The following is a 26,219-nucleotide window of genomic DNA, read 5'->3' on the forward strand; positions in this document are numbered from 1 at the left end:
TCTGTTTCATCATCTGTAAAATTTGAAAAAAGAAAACATACTTATCAGATCATTCTAGAATCAAGTGAATTAATGAAGAGGCGAGTAAGATTTCTAGATAAAATAGAGAAGGTCTATTTAGATTTAAGATAAAGAATAATTTTTTTAATGAGAAATATACCAAGTGAACAAATAATCTAAAACATTTCATGGAATATATCTGTTTTAAAAACCAAATTGTTCACTTTTATTTGAAATTCTAACTTTAGTTTTTATTTACAAAATCTTCTAATAAGTCTTCCTAGCACATAGGCACTATTTAGGCATAAACTTTATTAGAACAAATGTTTTCTCACTAACCTGTGGATACATTCCAGGCACCAGTATTGATGTGGTCTGGAATCTCTTTCTCAGTTCTCCAAGAATTCTTCTGTCAGGCATATTATCCAAAATACCTAAAAATGGACAATATTATCCTGATTCTTAAGTGCCAACTTATATATCATGATAGCTGAAATTGTACTTTTGTATTCCATAAAATACTTTCACATATGCACTTATAATTTTTTCGTATTTTTCTGTACAGCTGCTATAAAAACAAGATTCTGCAGAGAAGTCAATATAATTTAAATAATTATGCACAAAAGTAAATCAGCTAAGACTGTGGAGTCATGAAATAATTTTCCCCTATTGCATAACTAAGTGCATTCTATTCACTAGACACACAGCTATGCAGTCTTGTCACTCTGTGAAGATCAGAGTTTAGTTTTCTGATCCCTTCTCTGCTCCATAACTTGACAGCTCTTCTTCTCATTGTGAAACACACACACACACACACACTCACACGTACACCCTCTTGTAGTATTTGAGACAACTATTGCAAATATCTTAAACTGCTTGTGGAAAAGATAGGATTCATATGTATAAAAATTTGTATGAGATCCTAAAATTCTACATGTACTCTTCTTCTAAATGTCTGTCTATTTGCTTACTGAATTTATAAAGCAGCTTTCATTTCTGCATGCCAGTATTGTTCAACTATAACAGTAAAAACAATAATGAATCTACCAGGGGAAAATAATTGTCCTGTTTCTCTGATTTTGCTGGTTTTCTGGATATATGTCAATTAGTCCATTCATAAAAAATCTATCTATCTATCTATCTATCTATCTATCTATCTATCCATCCATCCATCCATCCAACCTTTTTCTTTCTTTGTAATTTAACACATAAGGCTTCAAATAAGAAAACAATACCTATCTTCATTTGGCATGTATGTTTTCTTCCATCTCTTGCAGACATATTCCAACTTCTATCTACAAAGGATCTAATAAATTGATCCACGGCAAATTGATAGCATTGTCTGTCCTCCTCTATCTGTGCAAACATTTGGTTTTGCATCAAAAGACTGAGGGAAAAGGATAGTGCTTAATAAAAATGTTCTGATACATGCTGTAAAATCTCAGGTATTTTGGTACCTGTGTCTGGCTGAGGCTTCAGAGCAAGAGTTTACATTATCTTTGTTTTTAATTTAAGATTTATTTATTTATTTGAAAATCACGATTTAGAGACAGAGAAATAGACAGAAGGAGACTCCCAACAGCTAGTTCATCCCCCAGATTGCCGCCATGACCAGAGCTGAACCATCCCAAAGCCAGGAACCAGGAGCCTCATCTGGTTCTCCCACATTGGGCTGTCTTCCACTTTTAAAGTACCACGTAACATGAGAACTTTTCCTATGCCATTATCAGGGGGCTGGGTTGGAAGTGATGCAGCTGGGACACACTAACATCCATATGGGATACCAGGGTTGAAGGTGGCAGTTTTAACCTTTATGCCACAACACCGATCCCTATGCTACATTTCTTAAATGAACACATCACATTGTCATCTTTATAGTGCACACACTAAGCCTAAAGACTTAGCAAATCATCATGCAGGTTCCAGAGAAAAAGCAATAAGCCCTTTTTCTTCTTTGCCATGAAAAAAATAAAATCTGAAAGGTCATCATCTAATTATTAAATATTAGGTATTAGGCAGTTTAATAGTGTTATTTTGTTATAAATAGCATTAATGGCTTAATGATACAGAATGCACAGAGATGATTATTAGCACTAAGGAATGCACACTAATTATGGGAAAAAAAATCAAAGAGTATTTCTTAAATTAAGAAAAATGTATTCCTTTATCTCTTTGACAATGCCACATTGAAAAGACATAAAAACCTTTGTTAACAGCCTTATGAATATTAAAGAATACCATGAAAACTTTCTTTTAAAGAACTGATTCATTATTTAATGTTTATTTTCTTTTTATTATTGTTGCCAAGCAAGCAACTTCCTAGTGGTCAAATAAGAATGTTTTCATATTTTAGTGCTACAACATTAGCTCATTTATTATTAATACAACTCATAAATACTCTCACCATCAAAAATAGCCTCAAACAACCTTATCTGGGCAGACTCAGACTTTACTTCTTCCCCAGGGGTTTCCAGTTTCTGGACTATAATTAGTTGTCATTTATTCTGACAGAGAAGATTCTACCAACCTTCCCCTATGTCTCAATAATGTTCTTGACAGATTTTATACCCTGAGGCAATCTAAACAGTTTACTAAGTGAGATACAGAGAAGAGGAAGAAAGATAGAATAGGGAAAAAAAGTTGAAAACCCACTATTTTCAGGCAGAAGTCAATTAGGTGTTTTTGTAGGATTATTTTCCTGAAGGCATTCATAGTTTGCCAAATGCAGTTCTCATGTTACGTGGTACTTTAAAACAATTTTAGTTACTTGTTTCACACTCTAATTGTACATGAGTAAAAAGGAAGTTGATTCTCTCTAATTAAGTCTCCCCACTAAAAATTTTATGCTGTTAAATAATTCTTCTAGAATTAACAGTCATATATTCTAGAAAATATCTCAACTGCTATTATTTCTTAAAACAATGAATTGATACCATAAATGGGCACATGAAATTTACCAGAGATGCTACTTCTGGGAAATAATACTACTTTCAAGCTACAGCTAATAAGAATAAACTCCTTTTTCTCTATCTCAAAGGATATGTCAACTCATCCTCCACAGAGGCCAGTGCACATTGGAAAATGATCACAGAATACTAATCAAGCATAACACAACCAGTCCACGGTTGCAGTATCAAAACAATAATAGATGGAAATCAGCTTGCTTTTAGAGTCATATCTTGGCTGTATCATGGATGGCTGTGTTTCAATCATCATTGTTATGCAAGAAATATACATGAAAATTAATAATATGAAAGACTTAAATTGTATGAGTTATACTTTTTTGAGATAAATTATTTAATAACTCAAGGTCCATAATTCAGGAAATTTGGGAGCCTGAAGTGCAGAGTAGGTAAATAAAAGATTACTTATGCACACTGATGTGAGTACTGTGATAAAGATTCCAAGACACAGAAGGGCCTCCCTTCCAATCTGCAGGTGAGATGGTAATGAGTATTTAGCTAAGTCTTCATAGAAAATGGACTATCTAAATTGAGTCTTGAAATATAAGTAATAGCTCTGTAACTGAAATCTGAGTGGGAGTAGAGATAGGCCTGAAATCGGCAATTTTAATCATAAGTTGCTCCTTCTGGACAGATCATTATTGCTCCCATAGTTCTCCAATCTGTATCTCTGACTCTACACATTTTCTATCTTCAGTTTAATGTTATTTATTGAGAAAGTGAAATAGAATGGAAGGTATTGCAGGAAGCAGAGAAAAGCGTATTCTTGAAGATGGCAAGAAAAATACGTGGCCTTCACATCCTATAAGTATGACATTGGGTAAATTAATGAAGTTTTCTATATCATGTCTTCTCATTTAAAATATTATCAATTTCACAAGGTTTTCCTGAGTATTGATTTTTAAAAATTTTTAAAAATATTTACTATAGCTGTGATGATGATGATAATAATAATGATGATGATGATGATACGATCTTATCAGCCTAAAAACTATTTAAATGTGGTCTCCATAGGAATATTTTAGATCAGGTTCTAGTAATTCAACTAAATCAAACTAAATTCCTCCTTAGACTGAGATAAAGTGGAATGCACTTTCCTCTAAATTGTTGCTTTGAGATAAATAAAGCAAACCAGATACCTTCAGTTTTCTTTAGCTAGATGGACATAAAATATATTTAGGATTCCCACTTGTATCCATAAGACAGTTCCCCTATCAAATCTATGTACTTTTTGTAAGCAAGTATAAACAAGCAAATATATATATATATATAATGGAGCAACTGTTTTCAGGCAATGGGCAACAGAGCGTGCAAAACTATTTATATTAAAGAAGGAAAACCTCTAAGTGAGCTCTGCATTCATGCTGGCTTCTTGCATAGGGATTTTTTTCTATCAAGAAACATGAGAGCCAAGTAGAAAGGTCAGTTTCAATGAATGAAGAAGGCAGAAAAAGTAACCCACTCTCTCTGAGGTGGCTTAAGTTTGTGAGCCAGGACAGTAGAAAGGAGAGAGCTCTGAGAAAACAAACAAACAAACAAACTAAAAACCCTTAGGCCAGCATGTTGTTCCCTCTGCCTTAGCTGAGGGCAAGGTAAGCCTGCTCAGGTTGAATCCTGAAGGTCTGGCAGGGAGCAACTACTGGTGAACTAGCAGCCAAATGAAGACACCAGAGGCTGCTCAGGGCAAAGGAGGAAAAATAACTAGATACAAAATACTGATGTTAAAGCTTCCAGCACACTCATCACAGTGAAGATAGATGAAAATGAAATATGCTTGTGTTGTCAACCTAGAATACACTATGTAGTGAAATTATTATATATGGAGCTGGAGGTAAGGAAATGTGCAGTTACACAGAGACTGGAAGAATCAGTTGCCTATAATAATGTAAGAAATGGTTAAGGTTGTTCTTAACGCTGAAGGAAAATGTTGCTAGATAGAAACTCAGAAATTCAGCTATACATGAAGAAATAAAAAAGACTGGAAAGGATAAATATAAATTGGTTTTTTTCTCTTAATATCTTACATGGCTGTTTAAAGCAAAATATCAACATGATAATATTTATAGATGAAATACCTGGAAACAAGGATATGGGATTGGAAGAATAGATGAAATTATATTCTCGTAATGCTTTGTTGCTTTTGTATTTTACATTTCATAGGCAGTATTAAAGTACTTCAACTTAGCAGAAAACAGAAAGTAATATACTGTAATACTTAAAACAAATTTGAAATAATTATATAATCTGGCATCAATATGTATATACTGATATACTGTAGTAGAAGGAAAATGTAATTTTTGTGTTAGGTTTAAAAACACATGTTAGGGAGTCGCCCGCTGCCCGGGAACCCAGCTGAGGTGCCAGCTGCCCTCTTGGTCTGGCTGCGGGGCTCTTCCTCCACGGCCTTAGTCGCCCCATCCTCTGCGGCTGCTAGTGCCCCAGGCCTGCAGACGTCCGTGCAAGGGACTCCCGCGGTCTCTGCAAGACAAGGAGCCCTGAGCCACTGCGCTGGGGGAGCTGCCAGGCTCCCTCCCAGCCTCCTGCCTTGCATACCCTTCTCCCATAAATGCGTTTTCCAGACTGACACATTTGAATGATTTTAGTCTTGGGAAAAAAAAAAATAAGATCTGGCTTCTTTCAGTTTTTGAAGAGATGGAGAAGACAGAGATGTTCCATCTACTGGTTTACTCTCCAGATGGCTGCAACAGCCGGGGCTGTGCCAGGCTGAAGCCAGGAGCCAAGAACTCAATCTTGAGCTCCCTCGTGGGTACAGCTCATGCATAGACTCTCATCCCAACATTCTTAGCAAATCAGTTAACTCTCACCCACCCAACAAGTGATGAAGATTCCAGAAACACTTCATACTAGAGAAGATGTGGCAAGACAGCAAGTAGCGGAGGCACAGCATACTCAGAGAGGAGATGGCTTGATCCTAAGAGGAGGGGATGACTGATGCTAAGAGGAGGGGCGCGATGTGATGCTCAGGCTGAGGGTTGTGAGACTCCTACTTCCCTTCCTTGCCTTGTTTTGCAAGTAGATAGGAATCCTCCTTATCCCACCTTCACCCTAACCAGCTACCAGGAAATCTGTGGAATGGCCCCAAGTAAGAGATTTTTTTAAGAAACCAACAAATTTCTTGCACCACTTGTTTTCTAGAAGGTTGGAGAAGATGTTGCAGCTATGAAGTAAGAGCAGAACACAGTAAAATAGGAACAGAGGGCCAGAAAGATTGGGTTCGTAGAAATTAAAATAATGATAAAAAAAATTTCAGTAGAAGATCAAGGAGATAAAGTGGAGGAAATCTTCCATTAACAAGGAAAAATAAGATGGAAAACAAGAGGAAAAAAGACAAGAAAATTAAAATATAAATAAGATTTGTTTTAACAAGAGATCATCTTTTGAGAACTAAAGGGCATGAGTTTCCAGATTGGAAGGACCAGCTAAATGGCTTAATGTAAAGAATGAAGTAACACTCACCACGAAGCATTACCACTGTGAAATTTTAGACTGTGCATAATAAACAAATGACAACAAAAAACCCCAATCACATTCAAAGTATTGAAAGTCAGAGTGGTGTTTGCACTTTTTTTTTTTTTTTTTTTTTACAGGCAGAGTGGATAGTGAGAGAGAGAGAGAGACAGAGAGAAAGGTCTTCCTTTTTGCCGTTGGTTCAGCCTCCAATGGCCGCCACGGCCGGCTCATCGTGCTGATCCAAAGCCAGGAGCCAGATGCTTCTCCTGGTCTCCCATGCGGGTGCAGGGCCCAAGCACTTGGGCCATCCTCCACTGCACTCCCGGGCCATAGCAGAGAGCTGGCCTGGAAGAGGGGCAACCGGGATAGAATCCGGTGCCCCAACCGGGACTAGAACCTGGTGTGCCGGTGCCGCAAGGCGGAGGATTAGCCTGTTAAGCCACAGCGCCGGCGGTGTTCGCACTTAATACAAGATCTGTAAGCTAGACCACCAGAACAGTACTTTCTTTCAATGATTCCCCATGTAGAATTCAATATTCAACCAAACAGCCAGTGAAGCATGACAGTAAAATACAATTTTCAGACAGGCGATGACTGAAAAGATGTGCATTTCCGGTGTCCTTTATCATGGAGCTACTGGAGGATGTGTCCCAACAAGACAAGGAAATAAACAAAACGAAATGAAAAAGAAGGCACAAGATCTAGAAAGAACGAGTAGAAAGGTAGCAGGTAGACGACTGTTGTGTAGCAGTGTAGAGAATAGAGTTCAAATTGGAGCAGAGAGATTATAAGCAGTAGGAAACATGTTGGGAAACTTGTTCTGTCTTGGAAGACAGAAATCCATATTCAGAAGAATTTTATAATTCCATTTGAAACTCTGAGAAGAATTAGTAGCAAACATATAATAATTAAGCAAGTGAAAAAAAAAGAAGCAAAACACCAGAAGTTATAGAAAAAATAAAATATAATCAATATGCTAAGACATGCTTGTCTTAGTAGTGATTATAATCAGTCATAAAAATATAAATATGGGGTTGGAGCCATGGCTCACTTGGTTAATCCTTCGCCTGCTGCACTGGCATCCCATATAGGTGCTGATTCTAGACCCGGTTGCTCCTCTTCCAGTCCAGCTCTCTGCTGTGGCCCAGGAACACAGTGGAGGATGGCTCAAGTGCTTGGGCCCCTGCACCTGCATGGGAGACCAGGAAGAAGCACTTGGCTTCTGGCTTCGGATCTTCCATAGCAGCCATTTGTGGAGTAAACCATTGGAAGGAAGACCTTTCTCTCTGTCTCTCTCTCTTACTGTCTATAACTCTACCTGTCAAATTATGTGTGTGTGTATATATATATATATATATATATATATATATATATGCTGGATTTTGACTTTTTTCTCTTGAATATTGATTTTACTCAAAATTGCCCTGTAACAAAATTGGAATGGAAGTAATTTTAAAGTAGTGAATCCTCAATCTCCACATTGTAAAATCAGTAGATAAGGTTGGAAATACCAGTGTAATGGATGGTCATTTGACCTAGCAGTTAAGACAACACTTGGGATACCTGCATTCCTTATCTGAGTGTCTGGGTTCAAATCCTGGCTCTCCCCTGGTGTTGCTGTGGATTCATTCGGAGAGGAGGAATGTGGTGGGGGCAAGAGGTGCGGAGTCACCACACAGATACCAGGAGTCCGGTGAAAGCAGGCCAGAGGCGAGCAGCGCACAGACTCATTTATTTCAGTTGGTACAGCAGCTTATATAGTCAAGGGGTGGTTTATGCCCTAACATATCACAGCCTTTTGCCAGGCAGGCTCCATTGCCAGGTGGTTTCCCAAATCGTTTCCCAGGGGGTTTCCGAAGCTATTCCTGAGTAGCTGATGCGTGCTTGCCAGTGGCCATCTTGGTAGGGCTTCTCATTCCACTACACCCTGGTTCTCTGATAATGCAACCTTGGAAGGTAGTAGTTATGGCTGAAGTTGTTGGCTCTGTGCCACCCATGTGGGACCTGGATTGCATTCCCAACACCCAGCTTTTGCTGGCCCAGACTCAGCTGTGTATGGACACTTGCAAAGTGAACCCGTAGATAGGAACTCTTTCTATCTGCCTCTAAATAAAAAAATGAATAAAAGATGCAATCCTGAATCTACCTTTTGCTAGTTATGTGTCCTAATAAATCTCTCTTCAATTTTTTTTGTAAAATAGAATAAAATCATACCTATCACATGTGTTTTTATATTGATTAAATAATCCATGTAAAAGTATTTAAAACAGAGTATGACACATCCTTAAATGATAAAGAAAAGTTATACTATACCATTTAAAACAAAACAAACAAAATATATTAGGGGCTAGCATTATAGCATAGCAGGTAAAGCTGCCACCTGCAAGGCCAGCATCCTCTATGGGTGACAGTTCATGTCCCAGCTGCCCCACTTCTGATCCAGCTCCCTGTTAATGTGCCTGGGTAAAGCAGCAGAAGATATCCTGCAAACCATATGGGAGACCCAGAAGAAGCTCCTGACTCCTGGCATTGGATCAACCCAGCTCTGGCCATTGCAGCCATTTGAGGAGTGAACCAGCAAATGGAAGACCTTTCTCTATCTTTCCTTCTCTCTCTCTAACTCTACCTTTCAAACTGTATCAAAGGATACAGTAAATAATGATATTTTTTCCTTGATTATCATTTTTAAAATGGGTGTCTGGGAATAGGTAAGTAATTGTGTTTGTAAGTTCCTTTAAATAAATTTCATTTATAATTGATTAGCTTGATGGGGACCTTTAATTATGTGTATGTATTTACATTTTCAGACTATTTGGCTTTCATTTACTTTTAATAAACTGAGTGATGACATCATGACATGTCATTAAAAGAACTGGACAAGTGAAATGGGCAGCTTTGCTCAGTTTAAAGTTTAAGTAAAATAACTTCCAGGTTCTGTCTTTTGGTTTTAAGATTTTAGCTTCCAGAAGAGGTGAAAATGTGTGACAATGGGACCATTGATTCTTGTAATTAAAATTTTTTTTCCTACTAGCTTACCCTATAACAACAGCAACACAATAACAATTATAGTTGTTCACAAAGGATTTTAGAAATGGTGAAAAGGCCAGCTTGAAAAAGTCCTGGTTTTAATCTTCCAGAGAGAACTGTACTCTTTCATTTCTGCTGTACTAGAGTATAAGAAATCAATGACAGGTACAGCTCTCTTTGGAATAACTTTTATAACCTTCTCTTTAAAAAGTCTCTATTCTTGGCATGCCACCCACAGTTCACTGACTTTGAACTAGTCATGTCCAATCCCCAGCCCAACTAGACTGTGTCAGCTTCCTCAGGTGGAAGAATCCCCTGAGACTTCTCTGCTAAGATATTTCCAGTTGTGCCTCTCATAATAAAGATGACTTTTTAGAGCCAGACGCGTTAGTCATCAGATGAAGTTCAGGGCTTACTTATTTTCTTCTTTAACATTTTGAAGGTCATATCTGTTTGCTAGTGAATATTTTTTTTAAAAAGTAAAAAAATGCTGCCTACAAATTGATCCCTTTATCTCTGATTTTATTATTTTACTTTCTTACAAATAGTGAAATTTTTATGCTATCATTGTTTCTGCATGTGAGGGAATTTGTCCTTTAGGAAATAATAGTATATTCATGATTCTAATTAGAAACACTAATTAGATTAGTCAACAATTATTTATTAAGTCCTTACTGTGTGCCAAACACTGTGAAGTATACTTACAAAGGCAGCTAGAGCAGAGAATAATCATAAGCTTGTGGGATCATTACCAGGTAATGGGAAATTAAAGAAGATACACAACAAAAAGTTCATGATATAGTGTAGTAGAAGGTAAGACATGCTAAGGAAACTGAAGCAGGATAGAGGGTTTGAGGAGGGCAGGAGGGAATTTCCTTAATTTTTTTCTTATAAATTTAGTAAATGGGTATATGAATCATGGAGTAGGTGACTCATGGACACATGGTTTCAAAGGGAGATAACAGTGGTTATGTTGTGACACAAGAGCATGTTGTGCATATTTGAAGAACATGTCATGAGTTGAGTGAATAACATCTGAATAACAGGAGGATGGAAAATGAGACAGTATGGATGATGAGCCCTATGTTTTGACTGAGACATTACTTGTGCAGAAGTTGACCAAGCAAACTCAATCTTGCTGAGGTATTAGATGTGGGCCTTAATGAAATGATTCAAAGATGAACCAGTTTTGGATTTTTCATAGATGTGGTTATTTTGTATTTTTGTTTTTTTCTTGATGGACTAGAAAGATGGAGTCCAATGTTGAGGAATAATGTATGGGCATGGAGCTTTTTCTAGAACAATCCCCAGTTCTGTTTTGAGGTTTGGGTTTGAGATGTTACAAATAAAAATGTCAATTACATTATATGTAGTTTATGAAGTTTAGTGGATAAATCTGGACCAGAGAGACAAGTATGCATAGAATAAAAAGTGCTTGCACTAAGATAAATCTCTCTCTTAATTCTATTTATGAAAAGTTTGTGGAATCTATAAATTATTGCTGTCAATGGTATATAAATAAATATTGAAATTGTGAAAGTAGAAGAAATTGTTGACCTGAGAAAAAGAAGAAATTTCCAAAATGTGATTCCTAGAGTCCTTCAAATATAAGAATTTGGTGAGAATTAGGATTAATGAAAGACACAAGGTAGGACCAGCATCAGTAGAAAAACAAATCAGAGAATGTGATATCCAGAAACCAAATGAACAAAATCCTGAAGGATATGATGAAAAGACAGGACTTTACGTTAGTAGCTTTCCTCTTACAAGCATAAAACTCTATGTACTATGAAAAAAGCATGAGTTAGAGTCCAGTAGATACTCTGCAAACTGAGGGTGTTATCTTTCAGAGATTTCAGCAAAAATAAATAATATGGCTGGAGTTACCTAGGTAAAAATATATATACAATATTTAAGCACAAAGTTTCCAGTAATTTTTGGCATAAATAGAAAATTAATAAACCTACCAAGACATAAGGTTGGTTTTTACCAACAATAACCAATTGAATTCAGTAGATATAGTTTCCTGAGACAGGAGGATTGCCTAAGCAGGGTCATGTATGAACAAGCTGCATGAGTAGGTATCCCTCACTGCTCTGGTACCCATTACTGTTCTTCTCAGCTCAAGGCCGTAACTCTGCAGGAAATCTGTACAAATAGTTAAAGGAGATTGGTTCCTAGCATTTATTTTCTAGAGGGTATGAACAGTGAAATGAAGCTGGATTATAGCTGCACTACAGCAGTGGCCTTTAAACAAAGTCATAAGAGAAAATGTTCTCAATGACTAGAGCTTCAGGCAGTGCACCTGAGCTTTCATAGTGTGTGAAAACAGAAGATGTTTGAGGTTATTATATTTAGCTCATGCACAGTGGTGAATTTCCTTATTTGCTGATCAAATTTGAGATAACGATTGCAAAAATAGGGAAAATGAGTTACAGCAATAGAGGAATATGACTGGACACATGAGAGTAAACACAACTGTGATGATTTTTGTTTCGTTTTGTTTTATTGTTTGAGAACAGAGAGAGAGAGGGAGTAAGACGGACATAGAGAGCACTCCCATCCACTGATTGACTCCCCAAATATCTGCAATGTTATGAGCAGCCACAGGGGGAATCAGGGAGCTGGAAACTCCTTCTGGAAGCCAAGGAAGACTTTTTGGTGACAGAAGCCAATTACTTGAGTCGTCACCTGCTGCCTCTTAGGGACTGCATTAGCAGGAATCCAGATTTGGGAATGTGGCCAGAATTTTGACCCAGCGACTCCACGATGTCTTGGAGCAAACATGGGTGTCTTATCTAGCAACTCAAGTGCTAGGTCAAACACCCTCCCAAGGCATAGTCATTTAGTTTCACACATTAATACCTACCACCAGGTGTTCTCCATGGAAGAGGTATTAAATAATTAATTATCTATGATCTTTATTGTTTTATATTAGTTAATGCAGAAAAAATACATGGGTGCATAAAGAAAATGGTGACAATGTCAAAGACAGAAGCTACTCATGGGTACATCATAGATCCCAACTTTCCAAGGCTGATCTAGCTACTACCAAAATTAAATGCCTAATATGGCATTACTCTTTAAGGAGTCCAGCTTGAGGGCCAGCATTGTACAGCTGGCTAAATTGCTGTCTGTGATATTGGCATCCCACATGGGTGCCTATTCATGTCCTGGCAATTCCACTTCTGATCCAGCTCCCTGCTAATATACCTAGGAAAACAGCGGACGATGATCCAAGTACTTGGGTCTCTGCCACTCACATGGATACTTGGATAGAGCTCCAGGCTCCTGGTTAGGACCACACCCAGCCCCACCCAGACATTGGAGATGTGAACCAGCAGATGGAAGCACTCTCTCTCTCTCTCTATCTCTCTCTCTCTCTCTCCCTTTCTCTCTATCCCCTTCTCCCTCACTCTCTCCCCATCTATCTCTAAATCTGCATTTTAAATAAATAAATAATTCTTAAATAATCACTCCCACTGTATATAAACCTGTGCACAGGCAGCTCATATTTTCCAATCACTTTGAATAAATGCAAAATGCCATGTATAATGCTTTATGTACACATACATTGCAAAAATCATTTTCACCCAAAATCCCAAAAGTTGCCTTATTTATAGGTAGATTTCTGCCTATGATAATCACTTCCTGTATATGCTTTTAAGGAAATAACACTTGATAATTTCTTTATTAACAGGAAATGTGTGAGGAAAATAAGAAGCAAACAAAGATGGAAAACCACTGTTTAAGCCAAGTCTTTCCATCTGTCTGACAGTAAAATTAACAAATCATTTAATTAGCAGTTATTTATTCCTTATTAATTTGTTGTTTAAAAAGATTTCAAATCCCTTTTCATCACACACAAATATAGGAGAATAGGAATGCAATGGAAAACATAATAAAATAACAATATAAAATATTAAACCAAAACAATAATATGGAATGATTAATATGTATCAAAATATCCAAATCTCACTAAGGTCCTGTCATAGAAATTCACTGATTTGTCTGTTAGTGATATATCAGGTCCTTAAGGAAACATGTGTCTATAAAAATAGTTAGAATGTTCTGACTCCAAGCCTGATAGAGTAGTAAAAGCTACATTTGCCCTGGAGCTTTAAACAAAGAGAAAATTAGGCAAAGCTGAAACACACAAACTTAGAGGTACTGACTGGCAGAGCACAGATCTGATCCCTGAAAGGTGAAAGAAAGGTGGTTACTGAGCATACTAATTCCAGTAATGACGCTTGCTTATGCCCTGGATACATATTCCCTGATGTACACAGAAGGAGAATTCAAGTAAACCATGGGATTATCATTGGATTAAGGAGAGACAGATATCTGAGCTTGGGGAGCAAAATACTAGAGAGGAAGACAATGAACAGAAACCTTAGAGAATTACAGATGACACACTCTCTAGTCTTTAGGGAAGACTCTTTGAAAAAGTAACACTTAAGGCCGGCGCCCTGGCTTAACAGGCTAATCCTCCGCCTTGTGGCGCCGGCACACCGGGTTCTAGTCCCAGTCAGGGCACCGGATTCTATCCCGGTTGCCCCTCTTCCAGGCCAGCTCTCTGCTATGGCCCGGGAAGGCAGTGGAGGATGGCCCAAGTCCTTGGGCCCTGCACCCACATGGGAGACCAGGAGAAGCACCTGGCTCCTGGCTTCGGATCAGCAAGATGCGTTGGCCGCAGCGGCCATTGGAGGGTAAACCAACAGCAAAAAGGAAGACCTTTCTCTCTGTCTCTCTCTCTCTCACTATCCACTCTGCCTGTCAAAAAATAAATAAAATAAAAAAAAAGTAACACTTAAGACAAAAATCTGAATGAGAAAATAGGGCTACTGGTTGCAGAGGGGAGGGTGGTTGCCGGAGTGAGTTTTGTGGGTTCTTTCCCCCAGTTCAATATAGAAATTAAAATCCAGGAAACAATTTGTAAAGAAGCAGAAAGTTTTATTTGATTTACAAGGTACAGAAAAGCATCTGATCTTAGAAGAGACGAGGCAGAGTGCCCAAATGGGACACACGCTTTGAGGAACTGCCCTGGACATTTAAGGCATTACTGTCTGTTCATTGGGTCATTCTGTAGGGGTATCCATTGGACAGGGGTTTCACATATGGTATGTTGATTGGCTGGGGGCACATGATGATAGCTGGAATCTCCTGGAGACAGTCTGATTCTCCTTAGGAGCTCAGCCCCCTCCTCTACTAGCTCTGGATGGAAAACCGCAACTAACTTGAAGATGTGATTTAGAACTGCAAGGTCTCACATGCAGCACAAGGAACTGTAGTGGGGGAGACGCTCGCAGTTCTGGGAAAAAGTTTCAGCCTGCCTGTGAAGGACATTCTACCTACCCCAGCCCCACTGGACGGCCTCTAATAGTAGCATTCATATGTCCAAATAAAGAACATTTAAAGCTTAAGGACTAATAAGGGTGACAATCTAATACAGAAATAAATTTGGAATATTTGATGTTAAAAAATACAAAAGCATAATTAGTAAAGGAAAAATTGCAAAGAGATGGACCAAGTCAGCAGAGTACAGATGTGGCAGGACTTCCCAGGATTTTCAATTACATTGTTAACATCTCAATAAATCATGAAAGAGCTGAACATCATCCAACTTGTACCTGGGAATAATCACACTGGCTGCTTGGTAGTAGAGGTGTGGCAGAACATTGTGAATGAAGTTAAGAGTGTTCTGTCATCCTAGTGAGATCTGATGAGGGTTAGTATTTGAGTTGTTGAGAAGTTTATGAAAATTAATCATTTTCAAAATATATTTTAGCAATACAGTCAAAAGTTTTACTGATAGATTAGCTGGGGTATGTAAAGAAAAGATAGAAATTAGGGCCAACTTCTTGTGTCCCTGCACCCATGTGGGAGACCTGGAAGAAGCTCCTGGCTCCTGGCTTCGGATCAGCCAAGCTCTGGTCATTAGGGCCATTTGGGGAGTTAACCAGTGGATGGAAGACCTTTCTCTGTCTCTCCCTCTCTGTCTGTAACTCTACCTTTCAAATCAATAAATAAAATCTTTAAAAAAATCACTGATTCTGATAACCTTAATTCACATCAATACAGTACAGTTATAGAGTCAAATATGCACATAGAGTAAGAATAAAGAAGCATCAAAATGATCATGCAGAAAAAAGTGAATGAGCTCAGACTACCTGAAACCCAAAATAGGTGCAAAATATTAGATAAACTTATTAGTTACATTTTCTATTAATCTGCTTAATATTGTTTTAATTTACAACTATAAAACCAAATATTGTTTATTTGGAAAGAATATTATAATTACACTAACTTTCTGGCATTTACTTTTGGGGCACTCTGTAGTATATTTAGTTTTGGATATCAGACATTGCACTCTGTTGTACTGCAATGGAGACCAGAAAAATCAGGCAGTTTTTCGATGGAATATGAGAATCAAAGAACTCTATTTTTAATTTTTTTCTTTATTATTTGCCAGTGGGTGGATAAAATTAATACATATTTATAGATTGATTGGGTTGATCACTTCACTGGCTAAAACATAATGAAAATGACAAAGAATGTTAACTAGAAATATTGACAATGCACAAAATTCTTGGTGAATGAAAGATATAGTTAGTAATCTGGAGATGATAAACAGATTATGATGTCTAAAAAGGAGTTTTGTTTTGTTTGTTTTTTTTTTTTTTTTTTGCTATGATGGTCTAATGCTTAGACACAGAATGGTGGTTTAGGTAGAAAAAGCAAAATATTCTCAGAGCCAAAAAGAAAAAAGAATTGGAGCATCAAAATGCTCTGTGTATCATTTCCCCGGATTCAGTCGATATTTGTAATAGGCAAAAGAGTGAGAAGGAAGACAACAAGTGATGGTGAAAAATGATAGGGGTGCCTCGGATGTGACAGCAACAAAGAGGAATTAATGAAAAAGTTTGATTGCATAGATTTCATAGTAACTGAGGTTTTGAAAGAAAAAGTAATTGAATTTGAACTGAGGACCATGTGTATATCAACCCTGCAAGACTGGAAATGTATAAAGAACGGCCTGCATTTAAGAGGTCTTGAGAAGGAATCAGAAGTGCATATTTCAAGGTTGGAATGTTTACTTAGGGCTACATACTTAGTAAGTTTCTCAAAGTGGGCAGGCACCGCTGCGCATAGAGTTAAGCTCTCACTGGGGACACCTGCATCCTTTAAAGGATCATGGACTCGAGTCCTGGTTAATCTGCTTCTTATCCAGCCCCTTGTCAATGCACCTGGGAAGCAGTGAATGACAGCTCAAGAACCTGGATTACTGCTACCCATGTTGAAGACCTGGATGAAGCTGCTGGTCATAGACATCAACCTGGCCTAGCACTGGCTTTTGTAGCCATGTGTGGAGTAAACCAACAGATGGAAGATCTCTCTGTTTGTCTCTGTCTCCTTCTCTGTCACTCCTTCTTTCAAATAAATGCATAAATAAAAAAAAATCTTAAAAAGTGTGCTATTATAAAACAGGTTGGTAATTACTGCAATTCTCATATAACTTTAACCAGTGTGAATTTTAAATTCTATGTATGATACATGAAACTACAGTATGCAGTAACCAACCAAACCATCATATCAGAAAACTGATGTATTCAGTGTGGGAAACTGGTGTCGTGACTATTAAATATTAAATATACCCATTTCCAAACTGACATTCAACTCTGCCCTCAGGAGTCCACAAATTTTTATCAGGTTACTCTATAACTTTTTCATCTGCTCAAAATGAATGTTGTTTTTTAGCTTCGCAAAGTCTTCTCTTCCTATCATTTATTAAGCATTCTTAGTCAGAATTCCAGACCTTAAATTCTGTCAGGATGGCTCTCACTAAGATCAATGCAAACATCTTCATTGATATCATCCAGTCTGTAGGTTTTCACAATCTAATCTGAAGAATGTCTGTACAATAACTTCTCAAAATCCCTTTGTGGACAAAAAGCTTCAATTTCATCCATGGATTCCAAGAGGACACTTAATATAATTAAACTATATAATATTTTTCCTTTTCTATTGTCTTTCTCATCTTAGAAAACTTTTATTTACGGGATACAAACTTCATGTATTTCATAAATACAACATTAGGAGTATAGTGATTCTTCCCACCATGCCCACCATCCCATCCACTCTCACATCTCTTCCTCCTCCCTCTCCTATTCCCATTATTTTTTATTAAATCTATTTTCAGTTAACTTTATACACACACGGTTAACTTTATAGTAAGTAAAGGGTTCAACAAGTTGTATGATAAAAAATGTTCCTCAACAATCAAGACATGGGTTGTTCAAAGTCATTGCATTTCGGCTTTTTATCACGGCCCTGTTGGGAGGTGGTGTGATTCATGGCCCAGCGGGGAACAACAACTGTCCTATCTACGTGGGTAACTTAACTCCAGACACCCAAACCAAGGACAGTGAGGATGTGTTTTACAAATATGGCGCCATCCGAGACATCGACCTCAAGAATTGCCACGGGGGACCGCCAGTCGAGAGCACCTGCTATCACACAGCTCGACAGAGACTAAAAGCAACATGTCAGAGCACAGGGAAGAAAAGAACACAAGGACACAAGACTGTCATTCTAATGAGAGATTTTATAGCTTACACACCAGGGTTTCTTTTTAATCACACTACTCATCAGCAAGCTCACTGAGGTCAATACACTTATCAGTATCAATATACTTATCAATACTATTTAATACACTTATCAATAAACTTAACACAACTACTTAATCATGACTTAACTACTTAACGTAAGTATTTAGCTTAACATAATTACTTATCTTCTACTTAACTTACTTACTATAATAACACTTAACTATCAGAGTCATACTATTTCCTTAATGACTAGAGGACTACTGGAATCAATACCATTAATATCAGTATCAATAATATTACTTGAACTTATTCATTAATCCACAGGTCACAGTATACAGTGTTAAAGCAATTTTGAGGGCTATCCAATTATAATAGTATATGTACATCAAGGTCACCAGCATTATTTGCAGATACCTTGCCTAGGGTCAAATCATAGTTATATTATATTACACATGACTAACATTATTTGTAAAAACTGTGTTTTCAAGGCTCATATCACAGTCACAAAAAAGAGTGTCAGTGTTCAAGGTCTAGAGCTCCCTGTCTTGGCAGAGACGGATCTCAGATCAGTCACTCACAGGCAGGAAGTTGTGGGGAGGCTGTCAGTCTGGGCAGTAGACTCAAAGTTCCCAGGTGGATGGCAAGGTGAGAAGTTGGAGAGGTCCCCTGCTGAGAGGCCTGGTCTGGCTTTGTGGTCAGGTCTGACAATAAGCTGATAAGGTGTCCAGGCAAGGCAAGGCAGTGAGGCAACATCTCAGCTGGAGCTTTGATCCCGTAATCACCTTTTGTCTCTTAGCAAGGGGGCTAGTGAGCTGGCTCTTTAGCTCCAAGTGCGAGGAAATCCAGAGGTTCACACACAGCGGGCCATGATCCCTGAGAGGATGGAGAGTGGTGCAAGGGCTCCCCTTTTTATCCTCATTTTCTGGCAGTCCTCCAGCTTGCCGTCCTTTGACATATTGTCCAATCAATGTTGTTTCCTCCTTGCTTGCAGTTGAACAGTCCAGTCAATACTGTCCCCGCCTTACTTATGTTGAACAGTCCAGTCAGCCTGGGTAGGAGGGTGTTGTCCATAGCACACTGTTATCTGACTGACCAGAGATGTCTGCTTGGTATGATTAGGAGCGTCTCCCTAACAGCCGTTAGACATTGCCTCAGCTCCTGTGACCGCCGCGGCCAGTGTGCCGCGGCCGGCGCACCACGCTGATCCGATGGCAGGAGCCAGGTGCTTCTCCTGGTCTCCCATGGGGTGCAGGGCCCAAACACTTGGGCCATCCTCCACTGCACTCCCTGGCCACAGCAGAGAGCTGGCCTGGAAGAGGGGCAACCGGGACAGAATCCGGTGCCCCGACCGGGACTAGAACCCGGTGTGCTGGTGCCGCAAGGCGGAGGATTAGCCTACTGAGCTGCGGTGCCGGCAACTCCTGACTTATTATGAATAACTCCACTTTACTTTTATTTTGTGGCTAGTGGTAACTTTTTAACTCAATGTTTTAACTGTGGAGTTTCCACAGTCCACCTCCTTTTCAGGTAAGTGGTGATCCGTGGCTCTTTTTGAGACTCCTGTGGGATTCCCCACACTGCCCTTGGTCTTCATTGAGTTCGAGGACCTGCAAGGCGTGGAAGATGCCATGTAGTGTCGTGACAGCTAGGATTATAATGGATATCATCTGTGGGTGGTACTGGTCTAGATGGCGGCAGGGGTGGGAGTGGGGGTGGTGGAGTGCCTCATCCAGGCAGTCTGAAAACAGAGTGGCTATCTCTGGGCTGCCTCCCAGTGGAAGCTGGCAGGATTTACAGGATCACATGCATGAGGCAGGTGATGTATGTTATGCTGATGTTTACCCCAATGGCACTGGTATCATGCAATTTGTCCGGAAAGATGCTATGACCTATGCAGTTCGAAAACTGGATAACACTAAGTTTAGATCTCATGAGGGAGAAACAGCCTACATCCAGGTTAAAGCTGATGGGCCCAGAAGTTCAAGTTATAGAAGATCTTGATCTTGAAGCCCTAGTCATAGCAGAAGCCATATAGAAGCAACAGCAGGAGTCGCAGTTACTCCCCAAGGAGAAGCAGAGGATCACCAAGCTATTGTCCCCGTCATAGCAGATCTCGCTCCTGGACATTAAGATGATTGGTGACACTTTTTGTAGAACCCATGTTTTATACAGTTTTCCTTTCCTCAGTACAATCTTTTCATTTTTTAATTCAAACTGTTTTGTTCATAGTGGGCTAACATGTTGAATCGCATTCTTGTGTAATGTCCCTTTGCTCCTAACATCTGTATGCCCCTCATGTCTTTGATAAATTGTATTTTAAGTGATGTCATAGACACGATGGTTTGAATTTAGTTAATTCTCTATGCTCTTCAGACTGTGATATTGTGTATATGTCTATTCTGCGCTGGTTTGTGTGAACTGGGATGTTGGAGGGTGTTTGTGGTTATCTTACCAGGAGAAGTTCTTATGTTTATCTTGCTTTTCATGTGTCTTTCTAAAGATATATATAAAGAGATGGATTAAGAATGCTTTGTATTAAGGATTATGGAGCACATTTCAATCATTTTAGGATTGTCAAAAGGAGGATTGAGGAGGATAGGATCAATAATGGAGGCAATGGTATGACTCCAAGTGCTATTGTCACAGATGAAATTGGCAGTATTGATGTTATATAAAAGACATGGGTTAAAAATGAGTATATCTACCTTAAAATACTTTTAAACTGCTTCTTATGCAATTATCTTTAGCTACAATTTCTTTCCTCCTTAAAGCTTGCAAATGTGGCAAAATTACCTTCCCCATTTGTAACAACTTGCTCCCTTCCCCACCTTTTTTATTTTAATAGGGACTAATGTGGGAAGAACCGGCTAATGTGCCATAGTGCTTAGCTGGCAACTGTTATTTGTGACCTGCTGTTGATATACATGTGGGTATAGGGTGTCATTAATTCCAATGAGATAGAGTATAATATCAATACTGCTAAATCTGCATGTCCTCTGTGTGACTGCTAGAGCATTGCTTTTCATTTTTTAAAGACAAAATGAAAGCAAAATATAGAATTCAATATATTGGTGTAGATAATCTCGTTCGGAGTATATTTAAGTCTCACCTTCCCCTTTAATAGTCATAATTGACTCATGTTTGAAACACTTTAATTTACAAATTGCATTGCAGATGGGAACATTAGATTTAGTTTAGACTTAGGTGGGTTGCAATACCAGTAAACTTTTCAACTACATAACTCTTTTTGCAATCACAAAACCTGTAATGCACTGTAAATAAGTGTTGGCATTATCATTTGAATTGTAAACATAAAATGCTTCTTCCAATTAGTCTCTATGATGGTTAAGTTTCTAAAATTTATCTGAGCATCATTCAGAAACTTGTCTTGGGGAATTTCATAGTTATTGATGTACATATGTTAAACTGAAGACAGACATAACCCATCATTCCCCAGAAACATTTTTTTGATTACAGTATCTAACATTTCGCCTGCTCTTTTTTTGGTTTTGCTGGTTATAAAGGTTTGGATTGAAGAAGGCTCATTGGATCCCAATCCTTGGAGCTGGATCACTGGATTCAAATCATGTGGATAGGATAGGGCAGATGGATTACAATGGATCAGATTATCAGGAATATAGGAGTGGATTCCTGCCCCAATCAAAATGCATTTGTGTGGAGTTTTTTATTCAACTTAATTGGCTATTCCAAAGATTTTTTCCTATTTTTGATTATTGGAGCCCTTAAGATGCATGATGGAATTGTGTTTTTCATTTTTTGCTAAAAGGAGCAAAGCAAGGACTTAGAGATAATACGCTGGAGCAATCTCCTTGGAAGGATTCAGTGCAAGTAGATGGTAAACATTTACAGGGGAAAAAGGGTGGGGGTTTGTTTAAAATAGTAATCAGTAAGTCACTTCTAAATTTAAAGAAAACAAAATTGGAGTTGAAGAATAAGTAGGTTTCCAATTGGCTATTGCCATTTTTCTTTGAAAAAATCAATATTTTTTAAAAAAACAAAGTCATTGCATTTCAAATTGTTAATTTCACTTCTATAGATTATCTTTTAGGTGTTCTATTAATTATCACAGATCAGGGAGAACATATGGTAGTTGTCCTTTTGGGATTAGCTTATTTCACTAAGTATGATGTTGTCCAGTTTCATCCATTGTGTTGCAACTGACAGGATTTCTTTTTTTTTTTCTTTTTCCACTCTGTGGTATTCCAGTAGTGTACAGTCTTTATTCAGTCTTCAGTTGACTGGCATTTGGGTTGATTCTGTATCTTAGCTATTGTGCATTGAGCTGCAATAAACATGGGGGTACAGATAACTGTTTCATATGCTGATTTTGTTTCCTTTGGGTAAATACCCAGGAGTGGCATGGCTGGTCACATGTTAGGTAGAAATTCAGATTTCTGAGGTAGCTCCCGACTGTCTTCCACAGTGGTTATGCTAATTTACATTCCCACCAACAATAGATTAGGGCACTTTTTTTTGCCATATCTTCACCAGCATTTGTTGTTTATTGATTTCTTTTTTTTCTTTTTTTTTATTAAACTTTTATTTCATGAATATAAATTTCCAAAGTACAGCTTATGGGTTACAATGGCTTCCCCCTCCCAAAACTTCCCTCCCACCCACAACCCTCCCCTTTCCCGCTCCCTCTCCCCTTCCAATCACATCATGATTCATTTTCAATTCTCTTTATCTACAAAAGATCAGTTTAGTATATATTAGGTAAAGATTTCAACAGTTTGCCCCCATATAGCAACACAAAGTGAAAAAAAAAAATACTGTTGGAGTACTAGTTATAGCATTAAATAAGAGTGTACAGCACATTAAAGACAGAGATCCTACATAATATTTTTTTTAAATTAATTAATTTTCTATGCCGTTTCCAATTTAACACCAGGTTTTTTTTTTTTTCATTTCCAATTATCTTTATATACAGAAGATCGATTCAGTATATAATTAGTAAAGATCTCATCAGTTTGTACCCACACAGAAACACAAAGTGTAAAAATACTGTTTCAGTACTAGTTATAGCATCACTGCACATTAGACAACACATTAAGGACAGATCCCACATGGGATGTAAGTACACAGTGACTCCTGTTGCTGACTTAACAATTTGACACTCCTGTTCATGGCGTCAGTAATCTCCCTAGGCTCTAGTCATGAGTTGCCAGGGTTATGGAAGCTTTTAGGGTTCGCTGACTTTGATCTTATTCCGATAGGGTCACAGTCAATGTGGAAGTTCTCTCCTCCCTTCAGAGAAAGGTACCTCCTTCTTTGATGGCCCTGTTCTTTCCACTGGGATCTCACTCACAGAGATCTTTCATTTAGGTCTTCTTCTTTTTTTCTTTTCCATGGTATCTTGGCTTTCCATGCCTACAATACTCTCATGGGCTCTTCAGCCAGGTCCAAATGCCTTAAGGGCTGATTCTGAGGTCAGAGTGTTGTTTAGGACATCTGCCATTCTATGAGTCTGCTGTGTATCCCACTTCCCATGCTGGATCTTTCTCTCTCTTTTTGATTCTATCAGTTAGTATTAGCAGACACTTGTCTTGTTTGTGTGATCCCTTTGTTTCTTAGACCTATCCAAGCCATCTAATGTGAACTGAAATTGATCACTTGGACTAGTGAGATGGCATTGGTACATGCCACCTTGATGGGATTGTATTGGAATCCCCTGGCACATTTCTAACTCCATCATTTGGGGCAAGACTGATTGTGCATGTCCCAAATTGTGCATCTCCTCCCTCTCTTTTTCCACTCTGAAATTTAACAGGGACCACTTTTCAGTTAAAATTTAAACACCTAAGAATAATTGTGTGTTAATTACAGAGTTCAACCACTAGTACTAGAACAACAACAACAACAACAAATACTAAAAAGGATAAAGTATTACATTGTACATCTAGAGTCAGGACAAAAGCTGATCAGGTCATTGTTTCTTATAGTGTCCATTTCACTTCAACAGGTTTCCCCTTTGGTGTTCAGTTGTCGCCGATCAGGGAAAACAAATGATATTTGTCTCTTTGGGACTGGCTTAATTCACTCAGCATGATGCTTTCCAGATCCCTCCATCTTGTTGCAAATGATTGGGTTTCATTGTTCCTTACTGCTGTATAGTATTCTATGGAGTACATGTCCCATAATTTCTTTATCCAGTCTACTGTTGATGGGCATTTGGGTTGTGTTTATTGATTTCTATATGAAAGCCATTCTAATGGGGTGAGGTGAAAACTCATTGTGGTCTTGATTTGCATTTCCCTGATGGCTAGTGATCCTGAGCATTTTTTCATGTGTCTATTGGCCATTTGGATTTCCTCTTGAAAAATGCCTGTTTAAGTCCCTTGCCCATTTCTTAGCTGGATTGTTTATTTTGTTGTTTCTTGAGTTTCTTGACCTTTTAAAATATTCTGGTTATTAATCCTTTATCAGTCGCATAGCTTGCATATACTTTCTTCCATTCTGTTGGTCGCCTCTTCACTTTGCTGAGTGTTTCTTTTGCAGTATAGAAGCTTCTCAATTTGATGTAATCTCATTTGTCAAATTTGGAATTGATTGTATGTACCTCTGGGGTCTTTTTCAAGAACTCTGTGCCTATTCAATGTCCTGCAGTGTTTCTCTGATGTTCTCTAATAATTTGAAAGTATCAGTTTATAGATGTAAGTCTGTTATCAGTTTTGAGTGGATTTTTGTGTAAGGTGTAAGGTAGGATTCTTGCTTCATATTTCTGCATGTGGAAATCCAGTTTTCCTGGCAGCACCATTTGTTAAAGAGACTTTCCTTGATCAATTTCCAGGGATTGATTTTTAACTCCTTTTTTCAAAGTTGGTTAAAGATACATGGGTTGATTTCTGGTGATTCTATTCTGTTCCATTAGTCTACCTATCTGTTTTTGTGCCAGTACCAGGCTGTTTTGATTATAACTGCTTTGAAATCAGGTATTGTGATGCCTCTGGCTTTGTTTTGTTGTTTAATATTGATTTAACTTTTTGGGGTATCAAGTATTTCCATATGAATTTTAGCATCCTTTTTTCCAGATCTGCAAAAAATTTCGTTGGTAATTTGGTTAGAATCACATTGAATCTCTAAATTGCTTTCAGTAGTATGGACATTTTGATGATGTTGAGTTTTCTAATCCATGAACATAAAATATTTTTCCATTTTCTTGTGTCTTCATCTATTTTTTTCTTTAATGTATTGTAATTCTCATCATAGAGATCTTTAACATCCTTCCTAAAAATTTATTCCAAGGTATTTTAATTTATTTGAAGTTTTTGTGACTGGGATTGATCTTAGAAGTTCTTTTTCAGGGCCAGCACCATGGCATACTAGGTTAATTCTCCGCCTGTGGCGCCAGCCTCCCGTATGGGTGCTGGTTCTAGTCCCAGCTGCTCCTCTTCTAGTCCAGTTCTCATCTATGGTCTGGGAAAGCAGTAGAAGATGGCCCAAGTCCTTGGGCCCCTGGACCCCCGTGGGAGGCCAGGAAGAAGCACCTGGCTTCTGCCTTCAGATCGGTGCAGCTCCAGCTGTTACGGCCATTTGGGAAGTGAGCCAGCAGATAGAAGACTTCCCTCTCTGCCTCTCTCTCTCACTGTCTGTAACTCTACCTGTCAAATAAATAAGTTTTTTTTTTTTTTTAAAAAAACAAGTTATTTCTCAGCCATGGCTTTGTCTGTGTATATAAAGGCTACTGGTTTCATATCCTGCTAATTTATCAAACTCTTCTATGAGTTCCAATGGTCTCTCTCTCTCTCTCTCTCTCTCTCTCTCTTTTTTTTTTTTTTTTTTGACAGGCAGAGTAGACAGTGAGAGAGAGAGAAAGACAGAGAGAAAGGTCTTCCTTTACCATTGGTTCACCCTCCAATAGCCGCCATGGCCGGTGTGCACACCGTGATGATCAAAGCCAGGAGCCAGGTGCTTCTCCTGGTCTCCCATGGGGTGCAGGGCCCAAGCACTTGAGCCATCCTCCACTGCCTTCCCAGGCCATAGCAGAGAGCTGGCCTGGAAGAGGGGCAACCAGGACAGAATCCGGCACCCCGACTGGGACTAGAACCTGGTGTGCCAGCGCCACAAGGCAGAGGATTAGCCTATTGAGCCGCGGCACCGGCCTCCAATGGTCTTTTACTGTAGTGTT

The 26,219-nt window shown here is 38.5% G+C and overlaps 1 pseudogene; it reads left to right on the top strand.

Annotated features, from left to right (window-relative positions):
• Positions 1–5,915: 5,915 nt before the first annotated feature.
• On the top strand, positions 5,916–20,205 carry LOC133775098 (serine/arginine-rich splicing factor 1-like; annotated as a pseudogene).
• Positions 20,206–26,219: the final 6,014 nt, after the last annotated feature.

The sequence above is a fragment of the Lepus europaeus genome, chromosome 16 (genome assembly GCF_033115175.1).
Source record: "Lepus europaeus isolate LE1 chromosome 16, mLepTim1.pri, whole genome shotgun sequence".
Taxonomy (NCBI): Eukaryota; Metazoa; Chordata; class Mammalia; order Lagomorpha; family Leporidae; genus Lepus; species Lepus europaeus.